Source organism: Pristis pectinata, chromosome 3 (assembly GCF_009764475.1).
Source record: "Pristis pectinata isolate sPriPec2 chromosome 3, sPriPec2.1.pri, whole genome shotgun sequence".
Taxonomy (NCBI): Eukaryota; Metazoa; Chordata; class Chondrichthyes; order Rhinopristiformes; family Pristidae; genus Pristis; species Pristis pectinata.
Window position 1 is genome coordinate 131,233,052 of NC_067407.1, and position 17,193 is coordinate 131,250,244.

The 17,193-nt window shown below is 37.9% G+C and overlaps 1 long non-coding RNA gene across 1 annotated transcript in view; it reads right to left on the reverse strand.

Moving 5' to 3' along the window:
- Positions 1 to 301: 301 nt before the first annotated feature.
- Positions 302 to 17,193, reverse strand: part of LOC127568615 (uncharacterized) — a 38,143-nt gene continuing 21,251 nt past the window's right edge. Inside the window, exons 5-6 of the long non-coding RNA XR_007956041.1 lie at positions 11,153 to 11,283; positions 302 to 6,209 (exon numbers count right to left, since the gene is read on the reverse strand). This is a non-coding gene — a long non-coding RNA (uncharacterized LOC127568615). The remainder of the gene's footprint in view (positions 6,210 to 11,152; positions 11,284 to 17,193) is intronic.

Sequence of the window (17,193 nt, forward strand, 5' to 3'; positions counted from 1 at the left end):
TGGTAGTCTAAGGATAGTTGATGGGAACATGGGGAGAATAAAATAAACATGTAGGCACAGACTCAATGGCCCAAAGATCCTGTTTGATGTATGACTGATTCTATGAAATACAAGATTGAATAAATGAGGGTGGTGGGGGGAGAAGGAAAAGAGAAATGGGGAAGGGGAATCCATTTTACCTTTTAATTCACTGATTTAAAATCTTTAATTTGAGATTCTGCTCAACCACTTCTCAAATTCAAATTTGACTGAAATGAACACTTCCCCTTCCACAACCATAGAAAATAATTCAGTATTTGACAAAGGTATATGTAAATTTATTTTTCAGCATTACAGGGATTACAAAATGTACAAGCATATACTTGTTTAGTACACTCAAAATACACCTTCCATCTAATGTGGAGTGATGCAGACCAAAGGTCAACTCCATAACTTCATCTGGTTTCAAGTCTGAAGAAATCTCACCCAGTGGCTAATGACTGATCACTGGATACAAGCATATTATTCTCCCCAACCAATCCAAAGTAGTTCATCTTGCATTTAAGCCTGGCCTCAGAATGACATTTGATTTCTAAAAATAATAATCTCCCATTTGCAGAGGAAAAATATAGCATCAAGACCACAGCTTTGAAATTTTTCCAAAGCATTTTATTTGTACAATTTGGATTTTTTAAATATTAAGTGAAGTGAATGGAAATTGGAGATGAGGTGGATGCTGAGCAAAGAGCTGATGTGTAGAAAAGATTTTGTGGAAACTAGAAAAATATGTACATTGATCCATGTAATTTTTAGTTTGTACACAGGATCAAAATTTATTGGTTTAACAATGTGATGCATCTATTCTGCACATTGTTATTGAACTTGTTGCTGTTCACTAAAACTTAATTTAAGATTGTATCAACATCTTGGACCTATACATGTTGATTAGCAGGGAGAACATGAACATCTGCAGTCAGAGGTTTACTTTCTTGAAATTGATCTCGTGCTTCAGGCAGCAACAGGCAATCTCTACTGGCTAACTTGCACATCTATCTAAGGAGGTATAAAAATATTAACTTCCCAATCCTGGGTGTGTTTCACCTCTCCTATGCAGCTGACATATGCACCCAATTTGAATTGTACTGTTTACATAGGAGCACCAATACACTGAATTCCAGTAATATAATTTCTCTTTAAGGAGCACCTAATATTCAATTCTAATTGTCTTTATGCATAAGGTTCTGCTCCTTTTCTAATTCCACATTTCTCACTTGAGGATGAGCACAGCTTCACAGATATTGGGACTGATTGTTCCCCTCCCCACCAAGTTTATCTAATTATACACTGAATAGTTGTAGATGAGAGGCAAGGGTAAAGGTGAAGAACAGAACAAGGATTTAAGTAATGAAGAAAAAAATCAAAGGAAAGTTTAAACTATTTAGTGTCAATTGGGGAATTTGTATGGGTAAATGAAATGAGCACAAAGAGTAAACCAAATATAGCCAGTTTATGGGATTATACACTAATACATGATCATTTTTCCCAGCTGTGGTGAGTTGTAATATACTGATAGAAGTGGAGATGGTTCTAAATTGATGGTAAATAAAGCATTGCTTTCTTCTACATTGGTGGGGTGGAGGGAGAGAGAGGGGAAGGAAAGCCTGATTTTAAGAAAGACTTAAATTAACTCAATCAGGTACATCCATTTCCAATTCCCTTCTACAGTTCCAGTTATTCATTGCTGCCTTGTGGCTCTTGGGCCATTGCTATATCCAGTGGCCTTTTGGGTTTCACTTTACAGTTGGATTTCTTCATTGAGCTTGAAGCCAGTTTTTTGGGTTTCACTCTGAACCTGACCATACTTCTAATGAAGAAGAAAGCAATGCTTCATTTACCATCAATTTAGAGCCATCTCCACTTTGTTTCTTTTTGCTCTCAGTATCTTACAACAACTCACCACAGCTGGAAAAAATGATCATGTATTAGCAGTGCATGGACAAGATTATGCTGCAAGGGATCATTGATGCAAATCAGCCTGTTGAAACAAATTGGCCAAACATTTGTAGAGTAAATAGCAACTTGGGCAAATTTTTGGTATCTATTTCTAGAGTATTAGCCTCCTTAAGGATTATGTTAATTTGTTGGAAGTAATTCAGGTTTTATTAGATTAATACCTGGAATACAGGTGGTTGTATGAGAAAATGTTGGACAAGCTCAGCTTGTATCTGTAGGAACTTAAGAGGAAGATGTGATGTTTGAAACATAGAAGATGCTGAGGGGTCTTGATAAGGGTGGCTGTTGAGCTGTTTCTTTTTATGAAAGAATTTATAACTAGGTATTACTATATTTTAAAAAAAAAAGTTCACCCATTTAAGACACATGAATTGAAATTTCTTCTCTCCAAGGGTTGAGAGTCTTTAGGACTCTTACTCAATGGGCACCTGAAGCAGTCTCAAGACAAAGGTATAGATACATGTTAAGCAAGGGGGTTGAGAGGTTACTGCAGGTATACAGGAATGTAAAATTGAGATTAGATCAATCACAGAGCAGGTTGGCGAGGCCAAGTGGCTTGCTCCTGCTCCTAATTTGTATATGTTCAATAAGAGGAAAGATTGAGAAAATTCCATCTTAACATTGTGACTCAGACTAAGAAAAGCACAATTTATCTTTTGCATATCTTAGAACATAGGAAGCTGCCATTGGCCCATTAAGTATATGCCAGCTCTTGGAGCATTCATTTGTGTCTCATGCCCCCACTTATTTCCCCATAACCTATTCTCACATGCATAACAACTCCCTTTCCCCTTCTACACACACATCTGGGATAATTTACAGTGGGCAATTAAGCTACCAACCAGCACATCTTTACATTGTTGAATGTGGTACATTGAAGGAGTTTAAAAGGTTGTACATTAAATAAACAGATTTTAAAATAAGGAACTCAGTGTTAATCCTACTTGAATTTTCCCCATTTGTAAAAATTCAAATCACAAGTTGTAATCTTAAACTGCATGGTCAATGACAGAAATCATGTAAAACACTTTACAATTATCTTGTCTTCAAATTGCCATTCTATGCAGTTTTGCATTTTAAATCAATGCAGTGATAAAATTACTACATTTCATTATTGTGGTTGTGGACACATTTATATTTCTTGTGAACAATCCCAAAAGTCTTGCACAATACAAAATAAACAAAAGCGTTTAACAATTCAGATTAAGAATACAGGTGCTGTAACCAAGATTAGAGCTCAAATCATAGATTTGAAATTTTACATGCCAGGTATTTGCAATATACAAAAACAGGAGGAAAATAAATCCAAATGATTTGCTTTACATACAACACAATCTACATTAAATAAAGTTCTATATAGTATCTTTATAGTTGTGTACTGAACCAGCCAGTAATTCATGGCTATTGTATAGTGCCTACTATTATGCACTATGTTACAGTTAATGTCTAAAGTTAGCAATTTTTTAGACATACATGTTAAAAGTTGCTTTGCTAAAATTTAAGGCCCTTTCTAAAGCTCCTAAATGATTACATCATTCGGATTGAAGAATAAATTCACCAGCAAGTTTCCTCATTCAATCTGCCAGTGTTTTACAATATTCTAGTTATATCAGAGGAGGATAAGCATGATTGCTCACTGTAAGCTACTAGTAATAACTTGCTAAATGCAGAAATAATGCATATTTACCAAAGGAAAAAAAAACAAACTTAGTAAAGAATAGCAAAGCCAGTTTCCACACATTAAATGTTAACCTTTCTTCTTTTAGTAATGGCAATCCTATTGTGAATTTCTAGCACTGTATTTGATTGTTATAAACAAAACAATATTTGCAGGCGCCAAGAAATTAGAACATAAATCTGCAAAGAAAGCAAGATTTAAAGTGCTATGCAGTCACATTAAGAGGATGAGATAATTATCCACTATTTGCTGTAAGCTTTGGTGAACAGTCCATGCACACATCTGGATAGAGACCTGCTCTTATTTTTTCAAAATTTCCCATTTTTAAATATATAAACCTAATTCTATGGGTTTGAATAATAATTTTTCCATTTACAAGATCAATATTTCACACACATTCAAAGGTGATAAAACTTTACAATGATAGTGCATGTGTTACAATATTGTGCTTTGTGATGCAACAGAAATTTGACTAAGGTAATGCATGCTATTCTCCTGAATATACAGCTACCTTAGCAATAATAAAGTTAACTTTTTAAACCTCTTCCTGCCAAGATTATTCAAAGATGCCCAACTTTTTAAGAACCAAGCAGCATAATCCCAATGCTTACCATGCAGACATATGTAGGTGGTAGAAGTGGAAGCCTGAGAGTACAGACTTCTGCGACTAGAAATCGGCAAGGAAAATACCGTGTCTGCCTTAAAACAGAAATCAAGTTAACCTCAGCATACCACTCCAAATCAGTCAAAATATACCGAACGTAACAAATTTTCAACACACACACAAGTAATTATGAGAATTCAGTGAAATGGGTCCATCTTCAAGAGATGGTGCCTCAAGAGGGCAACATCCATCACTAAGGGCCCTCACCATCTGGGACATGCCCTCTTGTTACCACCATTAGGAGCCTGAAGACCCACATTTAACGACTGAGGAACAGCTTCTTCCCCTCCACCATCAGATTTCTGAAGGGTCCATGAACACTACTTTTTTGCACTATTTATTTTGTAATTTATAGTAATTTTTATATCTTGCACTGTACTGCTGCTGCAATACAACAACTTTCATGACATATGTCAGTGATAATAAACCTGATTCTGATATTGACAAACTTGCAAGGGGCAGTCACCTTAATTACTAACATCAGCAATGCTGCTCTAAAAGATGCAAGCAATCATCCAGGATAATTTGACCAAGTTTGTGCTTTTGGATGAAATCAGCCTTTAGAGATTCTTTATTTGCATATCCCTTTTCTCCCAGCATTGCTGAGCCAAGAAATTTACCATTTTGAGAAATAAATGTTAACCTCTATCATTTCACTGACAATAGGTCTGAAAATGTCTTGAATCTTTTACTATACTTTCTGTAAAAACAAAAACAAAGAAATCGAAAAGCATCACAAAGCAGAACATTAGCACCACAAGTTTTTAAACTGTTTTGCCATTGTTTAAAATGAAAGAAAGTAAAACTGAATTTAACAGAACAAACATACAGATGAAGGAGCTCACATGCTGATAAATCAAGTTAAAACTTACTCATTCACTCCTACAATTTAAATTAGAATTATTACATCTAAAAAAAAGCAAGTGAAAGTAATAATAGAAAATGATTCACCAATACTCAGTGAAATACCCTCTGTCACACATGACAGACTACTTAATAAACAATATGTACATTTAAACATTAAATAACAATCTTCTTAAAAATTCATTCATCTGTGTTTGCATTTTAAAAAAACACAGGAGGATATAATATGGGAACAAAATAAGAATAACAGATAGCGATAATCACTGATAATTTGAGGTCTGTAGAAAAAGTTATAATTGAAAAACTGACATATGCAAAGTAATCTAAACAATTAAAATAGTTTTGAAATCAAAACCTACAGATAATATGATTTTTTTTAAAAACAAGGTAAAACCGACAAGTAAAATCAAATGCAAAATTATCAACTGTAAATAAAACACTTACATTATGACACAAGAACCATTATGAATCCAAATTATTACATCCTTTAAGTGCAGAGTACCCTAACAGGCAAATTATACAAAACTAATTTCTTCTGAAAACAATTGACAATTCTGCTATTCACACAGTTTGCAAACATTATTGTTTGTATATTCAGTCTTCCTTCAAGCTATTAATGGTAATAATGTCAAGTTACAAATGGTTTTGTTGAGGTCTGAAGCTTCAGTATTTAAGTTCCTGTGTTGTGACATTCCACAGTAGTTAGTGCACTGCAGCACGAGCATCAACATGATTAACTGCTCATTGTGGTCCATCCGAATTCCCATTTACACAATGATGTCAATGCGTGTGGATACATTGTTATTTAAGAAAACAGCAACCAGTGCTTAACTTTTGCAACCCCTTGTTGAAACTGGGTATAGTAAAAGTCCACCTGTGTTGTGAAGTCTCTGCACACACTGGACTCCAGATCACCAAATGTGCAATAAAGTGCTGTTCCTAGGATGCTCAGAAGTACTGTGACAATACACAGCAGGACTAAGAGAAGGCAGGAATCTCCATTTACTTCATCTAAGTAGAAATAGAAAAAAAAGATCAGCACATTGATATTTCCAAAAGCATTCTACTAATTCACCTTATTAAAAGTGAATCTGTAAATATTTCTTACATTGATTGATTACACCATTTACTGATTTGGTATTTCAAACCATTGGTCTCTGTAATACTTTAACGTGTCACTTATTTCATGACTTGATCTTGCAATGTCATCTCACAACTCCTCATACAAACATGGTATTGGTATTGGTTTATTATTGTCACTTGTACCGAGGTACAGTGAAAAGCTTGTCTTACAAACCGATCGTACAGGTCAATTCATTACACAGTGCAGTTACATTGAGTTAGTACAAAGTGCATTGATGTAGTACAGGTAAAAACAGTAACAGTACAAAGTAAAATGTCACAGCTCCCATCAAGAGATTCACTCAACTATAGGAACTCAAGAAAATAGAAGCAGCCCAAATCTAACTGCACCTGATCTGCTGCTCGAAAATCACCACTGGACTACCCTTCCACTCACACTCACCTGGTCCCAATGCAGAAGACCAATCTCACTGCCTCCCCACACTCAAATCATGCAACAAGGTCTCAGTTGCAAGAGGCCTTGATCAGTATGTCACCCAGCAGAAGGGCTTTGTTGCATCTTTTATACATGTCTTTTTAAAAAAATGGAAAATCTTGCTCTTTATCTTGAATTGGTTCTAAAAGTAGACTTCTATTCCCCAGATCAAAACCAGCTTTACATTTATGTAACATTCAATCTCTATGTTTGTAGCCACAACTTTAAAATCCCAGGTTTGCTGATGGGCAAGTAAATATCCTCCCCATTTACAGGACCAAATGGGATAGCAAAATAGGTTATGGCAGAAAAAAATTGCTCAAAATGGTCTCCAGAAGAATCAGAGTTATCAATTCTGACAACCAGTTCAGACTACTAAATCCTTCAAACAGTCCAAGGAGATTAGGGACAAACAAGAAATATTTGATAGGTAAATTTTGCTAAAATAAAATTAGAATTGATGTTCAAGTTGTTTCACTGATGATAAGGTAATGGCCTGGTAGCCTGAAAGCACATACCACCAGGATCAAGAACAGCTTCTATCCCGTTGTTGTAAGACTATTGAATTGACCTCTTGTACGATAAGATGGATTCTTGACCTCACAATCTACCTTGTTGTGGCCTTGCACCTTACTGTCTGCACTTTCTCTGTAACTATAACACTATATTGTGCATTCTGTTATTGCTTTCCCTTGTACTACCTTGATGTACTGATGTGATGAAATAACCTGTATGGATGGCATGCAAAACAAAATTTTTAACTGTACCTTGGTACATGTGACAAAAATAAACCAATTTAGTTTTAGGTTAAAGACCTATGCTTATATTGCAGTAGAATTGTTGAATGAGTAAAGATAGTAATGCTTTCTTTGGGAAGTAAGTTTCAAAAGGACACACAACCAGTTTTAATTATTGAAAGCGACTGAAGTTAAGCCAAATAAATAGTGTTTAAAAGTGGAAGTCAAAGGAATATTGGGATGAGATTGGACAAATGTGTATTAACATAAAACCAAGACAGAGCTTAAGCTTTTGCCAAGGATCTATAAATGACTCGGGCTCCAGGAAAGAATGTTACATTTTAATTTATGACAGGGCAAGGAATCATTATGAAACAGAATATTTGTGAAAAAACAAATGAGAAACTATTGATGAAGAACAAGAAAAGAAGTCACACATTAAAGGTCATTAACCGCTGGTGGTGAGGATGATCAGAGGGCTTGTTTAAAGATTTTCACATATTTCTATTCAGAAAACAAGGTAGGTTTTGTGGGAGAGGAGTTTTATGAAAGCAACTAATGCAAAGTGAGCATCTGTCAGACTAAACTTGTAAGTGAACAAAACAGACAGCTTTTTCAGGATGCATTTATTGTAAATGTCAGCCATGCTAAACAATAAAGGCAGCAAATATTTCCAGGATTGCTACAATAATATATAAAACAGGATGGATGCCTGCTGAGATATGCAGAGCTGTGGTCCAAAATTTCAATAAAAGTGAAAACAAACAATCAATTGTTTACAGTCAGCAGAAGGAAAGAATCATTGATAAGCAAACCCATTGTCTTCTGATCTGGTTCTAGTAACTGTATACCTGACAGTTTAAGACTGTGTCATTACTTTACAGCACTGTAACTTTTTTGATCCATAAATGAGGCATTCTATGGGAATTCTCTTAGCAATAATATTTTCTGTTGAACCTGCAGGAAGTCCCAGTGAGTAAACTGGACCACTTTCATTTTTCCCAAACATCAGTTTTGGGACCACTAATTACACAAGCAGCTAAGATCACATAGACATGACATTAAACATTGACAGTACAACACAGCTCTATCTTTTATAGCGCAAGCAGGAACGATTCCCAACTGAATGCTCTGCACTGTGCCCACTATGATTTCAGGATGAGTAAGAATACAATAGGATTAAAATACATGGACGCTTGATGGTTGGCATGGACTCAGTGGACCGAAGGGCCTGTTTCCATGCTGTGTGACTCAGCGTTGATCCAATGACTATCCCCTTTTTAAAATGAAGGCGAGCAGAAATTTCATTCAGTGGATTATGAACCTTTGGAATTCTCTACACTGGGGGATTGTGGACGTTAAACATTGTATACTTACACCAGGTAGTTTTTTGGACTCCATAGAAATCAAGGATTTGGGGGATAGAAGAAAGTAGGAGTCATATACCAAGTTTTAATAGATATCATGGAGCCCATTTATCATCTTTTATGATCAGAGTACAAAACATCTGCAGTGGAAATGTAAGATAATGTAGAAGACAAGAACAGAAGAAAATTGGCTACAATGCAAGAAGGTTGTGCTCATATATAATCGCAAATATTTATCATACACTGGCTGCACATTGTTTACCTTTTTCTGTATATTCCCAATGAGGTTCTAAAAAAATTATAAAGAACCTTAATCCACATCGTCAGTAAGGGATTTTTAAAAAATAAATCAGATGAGTATTAAAAAAAGCATGGTTATACCGCTGAGAAAAGTGCTAATTGCTAGGGGGAGAGAAAAATTGCTAAAGAAGTGGGACATGTCCATCAGTTCTGTGTGTGGAAGTTGGCAATGCTATATTTCTAGTGCTCATCATTCAGATCTGTGGCTTTCCACTGTAAGAAGCAGTGAACAGATTATCAGTTTTATCACGAGCAGCTCTGCAGGATGTATTGAACGTCACACTGGATCATTCAGTAGACATAGCACAAAGAAATTAAGACATTCCTCCAATAATACCATGTGTCCCAGTGAACCAATGATATTATACATTTGCACGAGCATCAAAATCAAGTAGTTTAGGATCAGTTTCAGTACCTGATAGCAGCTCATTTTAAATAGTACTTTTCATTAAGCATCTCCTCTGCTCTCTGAACACACTTTAACTGCAGTCAAGATTGAATCTCATTGTTACCAGGAACAAGTGTACAGTTTAAAATAAATATCCCTATAGGAGTGAAATGCAGCACTTGACCACCACTTGGCATCTTTCCATAGTACAAAATTCTTAAGTTCATCAAACCTCGCCTTCACTCATGCTCTTAATTTATAGGCATCTAAGGGTTGCCACCTTGCCAACCAGATGCATACAAAGTATGGTAGTGTTTACTGGGACTTCCTATCTGGGAGACAGAAAACTATCCAATTAAATTTGAGAAGTGAGACTAGAGAGGTAGAAAAATAAAGTGCCTCATGAAAAATCAAGAAATGCAAAATATACTGGGCATCAAGTCCTTGATTCTGTTTTTAAGACAATAAATGATAGCCAAAGTAACATCAAAGCTCTCAGTTTTGACCATATACCCAAGATCTGTTATAACATGCATGTATAAACAGCTGTTATGGACTCAGTGAAAGTCCCTTCAAGATAGAGAGTGTGTGTGTATGTGTGTGTTGGGGCGTGCTTACGTCAATAGAAGATGAAGGACGTAATGACGTTGTTGAAGAAGTAAGAAGAAGGAGAGAGAGAGAGAGAGAGAGAGAGAGAAGGAGAGAGACACCAGCCTGCTAGTTTTCTCTATCGATGGATGAGAAACAATAACTGTGTCTGCCACTGAAATCCATGTATGGAAATTGGAAGTAATCCGGTGGAGTTCACTTTGTTGCTGACCTGGAGAAGGAAACAGGTATTTGTGTGTGGACGACCCGATTCGGATGCTTTTCGGGGTGAGGAAGTCACTACCGAGTAAACGCTGGAGTGTCGTTTGGGTTCCATCATGGAAACATTTGGATTTCGTATTACTCTCCCTATGTTTCTCTACGTCTACGTCTTACCTTCAGACAACGGTGGTTGTTGAAGAAGCCCTTGCTCATGTTTCACCTTATGGCTTGCGGAACTGAACTTTAAGAAACCATTCCGGAACTGGGAGTTTTGGACTTTGCCACACACACACACACGACGAGTTTAGTTTTGGGTTAACGTTCAAGGTTAACATTTTTGAATTCTAACATACTAACATTTTTACTTTTATTTACGTATGGTCATAAGTAGTGATTAATAAATAGTTTTTAACACTGAATCATGCTCAGTGTGTTTCTTTTGTTGCTGGTTCATGACACAGCACATCACCCTTAGACAAATGTTAAATGCACAAACTCATTACATCAATGTCCAATCTTGTGTTGTATTAATGATTATCGCTTTCCACAAAAACTCAAGTGATTTATAACAGCAAAAGATGGGCACAATCAATTACTGTAAATTTGTAGTTAGATTTCAACCTATAATTTTTTTTAAAAAACTGTTGTACAGACTAAACCTCATCATAAATTGGGCTATTTATTAATATTTGGCATTTACTTTTATATCACTTACATTACAAAATCAAGAACTAATATTTATACCTCAATGTGCACAGGAAATCTCCAATAATACTGACAAGACATTATCTTACCCTGATCAAGTGTATCTTGGGGATCCTGAAATCTTACTCTTCTCTTTGACTGCTTCTGTTGTGCCTGCATGATTTCTTTGTCCTGATCTTCCTTTCTTCAGTATGGAAACAAGACCTTCTGGACGGATACTCTGTTGACAAGACAGCAGAATAATTCAATTTCTGTACATCACTGAACCACTTCTTACCCATAGTAAAAGGTAAGCACTTCACACTGAGTTTACATTGTTGTTTAGCCTTTGGGCAAACATATTACCAGCTATAGATAATATAAAATTTTAAGCAAGCTGTTGGCAGGTAACAGGTTAGAATTTACAAAGCAGTGCTACCCATACTTTAACATTGCACTGTTCAGAATGTTATTCCATAGGTTGGCTCAGAAACTTGATCGAGAAAAGCTGTTTTTAAAATGTAGATTAATCTTTTGTTTCATTTTATTGTCCAAAGCAATACAAAAATATTGCCATCAGTACAAACTTAATTAGTTTAAACTGCTGGAATAACAAGTATAACTTTAATGTGAAATTCCAAAACAAAACTGCAGGTGCTGGAAATCTGAAATTTATTTTGATTTATTGAGGTTAGATAAGGAAAATTATAAAATGGAATTTAAGTAGTGGACATTCAATCTGTTTATATAAATTTAAATCAAGGGAATTTTATGATATAGCATTTTATAATGCAAGCAAGAATGAATTGAAGTTTATGTTTAATATAAATTAGAATGTAACTGATTACATGTGACATCAGGGCAGGAATGGATATTCAATATCTCTGGTTTTCAGTGTTTTAAAAGGGACAGGGAGGCGGGGAGAAGAGGAGGAGGGGTGGCGATACTGGTCAGGGACACTGTTTACAGCTGCAGAAAGGGTAGATAATGTAGGAGGATCCTCTCTAGAGTCAATATGGGTGGAAGTTAGGAACAAGAAAGGAGGCAGTTACCCTCCTGGGAGTATTCTATAGGCCCCCCTCCCCCCCCACCCCCGGTAGCAGTAGGGATACTGAGGAGCAGATTGGGAGGCAGTTTTTGGGAAGATGTGAAAATAACAGGGTTATTATAATGGGAGACTTCAACTTTCCAAATATTGATTGGCACCTACTTAGTGCCAAAGGTTTAGACGGGGCGAAGTTTGTTAAGAATGTCCAGGATGGATTCCTGACACAGTATGTTGACAGGCCGACTAGGGGGAATGCCATATTAGATCTACTTTTAGGTAATGAACCAGGACAGGTGACAGATCTATCGGGTGAGCATTTGGGGACAGTGACCATTGCTCCATAACCTTTAGAATTGTCATGGACAGGGATAGGAGCAAAGAGGAGGGGAAGATATTTAATTGGGGAAAGGTGAATTATGAGGCTATAAGGCGAGAACTTGGAAGTATAAATTGGGATGACATTTTTGAAGAGAAATGTACTATGGAGATGTGGTCGATGTTCAGGGATCTTTAGCAGGATGTTAGGGATAAATTTGTCCGGTGAGGCAGAGAAGGAATGGCAGGTGAAGGAACCGTGGGTGACGAGAGAGGTGGAACAACTAGTTAGGAAGAAGAAGGTAGCATACATAAGGTTGTAAGCAGCAAGGATCAGACAGGGCTCGTGAGGAATATAGAGTAGCAAGGAAGGAACTTAAGAAAGAGCTGAGGAGAGCGAGAAGGGGACATGAAAGGCTTTGGCGAGTAGGGTTAAGGAGATCCCAAGGCTTTTTCTCGTACGTGAACAGCAGAAGGATGGCTAGGGTAAAGGTAGGTCCGATTAAAGACAAAAGTGGGAGGATGTGCCTGGAAGCTGTGGAAGTGGGTGAGGTTCTCAATGAATACTTCTCTTCACTATTCACCAAGGAGAGGGTCTTGATGATGCTGAGGACAGTGTTGGTAAGGTTAATGTTCTGGAGCATGTAGATATCAAGGGAGAGGATGTGTTGGAGTTGTTAGAAAATATTAGGACAGATAAGTCCCCGGGGCCTGACGGTATATTCCCCAGACTGCTTCGTGAGGCAAGGAGGAGACCGCTGAACTGTTGGTTAGGATCTTTGAGTCCTCGTTGTCCATGGGATGGTACCGGAGAATTGAAGGTGGCAAATGTTGTCCCCTTATTCAAAAAAGGTAGTAGGGATAGTCCAGGGAATTACAGACCGGTGAGCCTTACGTCTGTGGTGGGTAAGCTGTTAGAAAGGATTCTAAGAGATAGGATCTATGAGCATTTGGAGAAACATGGACTGATTAGGGACAGCCAGCATGGCTTTGTGAAGGGAAGATCTTGCCTCACAAGCCTGATAGGGTTCTTTGAGGAGGTGACCAGGAAGATTGATGAGGGTAGTGCAGTAGATGTGGTCTACATGGATTTTAGTAAGGCGTTTGATAAGGTTCTTGCATGGCAGGCTTCTTCAGAGGTCAGAGGGCAAGGGATCCAGGGAGGCTTGGCAGTGTGGATTCAGAATTGGCTTGCCTGTAGAAAGCAGAGGGTTGTGGTGGAGGGAGTGCATTTGGATTGGAGGGCTGTGACTAGTGGTGTCCCACAGGGATCTGTTCTCGGACCTCTACTTTTGTGATATTTATTAATGACTTAGATGACGGGGTGGAAGGGTGGGTTAGCAAGTTTGCAGATGACACAAGATCGGTGGTGTTGTGGATAGTGTGGAGGGCTGTCGAAGCTTGCAGAGGGATTATGATAGGATGCAGAGCTGGGCTGACAAGTGGCAGATGGAGTTCAATCCAGAAGTGTGATGTAGTACACTTGGAAGGACAAACTCCAAGGCGGAGTACAAGGTAAATGGCAGGATTCTGGGCAGTGTGGAGGAGCAGAGGGATCTGGGTTCATATCCACAGATCACTGAAAGTCTGCCTCACAGGTAGATAGGGTAGTTAAGAAAGCTTATGGATGTTAGCTTTCATAAGTCGTGGGATCGAGTTTAAGAGCTGCGAAGTAGATGATGCAGCTTTACAAAACTCTTGGTTAGAGCCACACTTAGAGTACTGTGTCCAGTTCTGTCGCCTCATATAAGGAGGATGTGGAGGCGTTGGAAGTGGTGCAGAGGAGATTTACCAGGATGCTGCCTGGATTAGAGGAGTATGGATTATGAGGAGAGACTAAAGGAGCTCGGGCTTTACTCATGGAGAGGAAGGAGGATGAGGGGAGACATAATAGAGGTATACAAGATATTAGAGGAATAGATAGAGTGGACAGCCAGTGCCTCTTTCCAGGGCACTAATGCTCAAACAAGAGGACGTGGCTTTAACGTAAGGGTGGGAAGTTCAAGGGAGACGTCAGAGGGAGGTTTTTCACCCAGAGAGTGGGGTTGGTGCATGGAATGCGCTGCCTGGGTGGTGGTGGAGCCTGAATATGTTGGTCAAGTTCAAGAGATTTGTTACATAAGCATATGGAGGAATATTAAGATGGAGGGATATGTGGGAGGAAGGGGTTAGATAGTCTTAGGTGTGGTTTGAAGGGCGGCGCAACATGGTGGCCAAAGGGCCTGTATTATGCTGTATTGTTCTATGGTTTCTATGGTAACTGATTTAAACATTCACATAGGTTATGGTAATGTTCAAGTTACATGTTCAATATTTTTTTCCAAATTTGGTTACACTTTGAAAGTTATTCCTTTTTTGGTCGAAGAAGAACATTGACTAAATTTTTCAATCTGCTGTAGGAACTCAGCAGGTTGAGCAGCAGACAGCATTCACAGATGCTGCTCAACCTGCTGAGTTCCTCCAGAAGATTTTTTGTTGCTCCAGATTCCAGCATCTTCAGTCTCCAGTGTCTCCACTGACTGATTTTTTTTTAGTATCTGTGATTTTGCAGATTATATGTTCTATTATCTGTAGCCCAATACTTCTGAAATCTTAAAATATAAGATATGCCAAACACAATGCTCCCACTGATATTTGTAGGTTCTCCAGGCAAAGTGACACAAGCAGTATAAACTCTTGTCTATTCTTGGCAGTGAGAAAAAGGGGGTGGCATTTAAAGATCTCCACTTAAGCATCTTTGTTTTGGCACCCCAACATTAATACAAAAGTGCTTTAAAAGTGCAAGTTAACTTAACCCTGTTTACATATTAACCATATTCTGTAATGGTTGGACAGTACACCACAAAATTTCGATTTCTACTCAAAATAGCTTAGAAAAATGGAAAACACTTTATAGCCAATGAAAATCATTAGACTGCAGATGCTGTAAACCTGAAATAAAAACAGAAAATGACAGAAACACTCAGTGGGTTGGTCAGTATCTGTGCAATGAGAATTAATGTTTCTGTTCAAAAGAGCCTCAAAAAATATTTACTTTTGGTAACTACATTCTTTCTTGAAGTTCTCCCTATCTTGGTCCATCCACCCACCATCAATATTAATTTACTTCTGATATCTACCTAGTGATTTTACAATACACTTTCAATGGGAATTTTGCAACAAAATACAGGTACAGTTTGTGACATCTTACCCCCTCCAGCTAGGTTTCAATGACAATTTGCCAAGAAGAATGATGATAAATATCACTTATTCATTAATTCTCTCTACCATATCTCAGCTTCTCATCTTCTTTGGTCAATGCTCAATGTCTTAAGTCTGCAGGGAGTTTTGATCTTCTGGTATTCTGCTCAAAATGATGCTTCATCTGTGCATGGGAAAGCTAATACTCCATGTAGTTTCATTATATCCAACCCAATCCTTTCTAGTCTGGTGTCCACTTAACTATTCACATGCTTCAGATTTAGTATTTTAAATGCTTATTTAAGGAAACCACACATACTTCCTATCCATGGGAACTTGATTTACTGCATTTTCATTCCTACCGATTTCATTATAAGATTTCTTTATTAGTCACATGTACATCGAAACACACAGTGAAATGCATCTTTTGCATAGAGTGTTCTGGGGGCAGCCCGCAAGTGTCGCCATGCTTCCGGCGCCAACATAGCACGCCCACAACTTCCTAACCTGTACATCTTTGGAATGTGGGAGGAAACCGGAGCACCCGAAGGAAACCCACGCAGACACGGGGAGGATGTACAAACTCCTTACAGACAGTGGTCGGAATTGAACCCGGGTTACTGGCACTGTAAAGTGTTACGCTAACCGCTACACTACCTACATCACAGGAGTACAATTTGGCAACTTAATCACTCGTGCAAGTTTGGCTATTGTATGGAAAGTGGCTGATCCATGAGCTAACACTATAGTCCCACCCTTGTACTATTTTTCTTAATACCACTGGTTATCACAAATACTCGTTTAAAATTAACAAAGGCAGCACAATGACACTGCAGGTAGTGCAGCTCTAGTGATCCAGGTTCACTGCTGATCTCCTGTGCTGTCTGTGGTCTGTAAATTCTCTGTCACTACGTGGGTTTCCCCTTGGTACCCTGGTTTCCTCCACTTCTCAAAGACGTGTGGTTTGGTACGTTAATTGGCTGCTGTAAGTTACTCCTGGTGTAGGTAGTCAGTGGAAAAATCAGCAGGGTGTTAATGGCATGTATGAAAGAAGAAGTACATTGAACAATAGGGGGAATGGGATTGCTCAGAGCTGACAGAGACTCCATGGGCTAAATGACCTCCAATGTTATATAGAACATTTAAAGTATTCTTGCAAGCGTTTGATTATTTTCTATAATTGTCCATGACATTTTAATGATCTTTGAACACGAATCCCCTAATCACTTTAGGTCTTCACTACTTGCTTTTCAACACCTAAAGATAATAAAACAGGCATTTTTAAGTCTGAAGTGGATGACAATATATTTGGTACACTGAACTTTATTGTCAGTTTTGTTTGTTCAACCTATTAAATGTGTGTAATTTTATGTTTCCATCTATACTGTTTACAATACTACCCATTTTTGGATACATATCTCTTGTAGAGTCCTGGGTTGCTGCCACAAGACCCCCATGCTGTCAGCCACTGGTCACATCCTGCCAATATGAATAACTAGCCATTATCCCCACTATAAATGTTCTGCTCTCCAACCAATTTCTTGGCCAGATCAATAAATTACCTGCAATCCCATGAGCTTCAACTTTAGTTAATTGCCTCATGAGTAA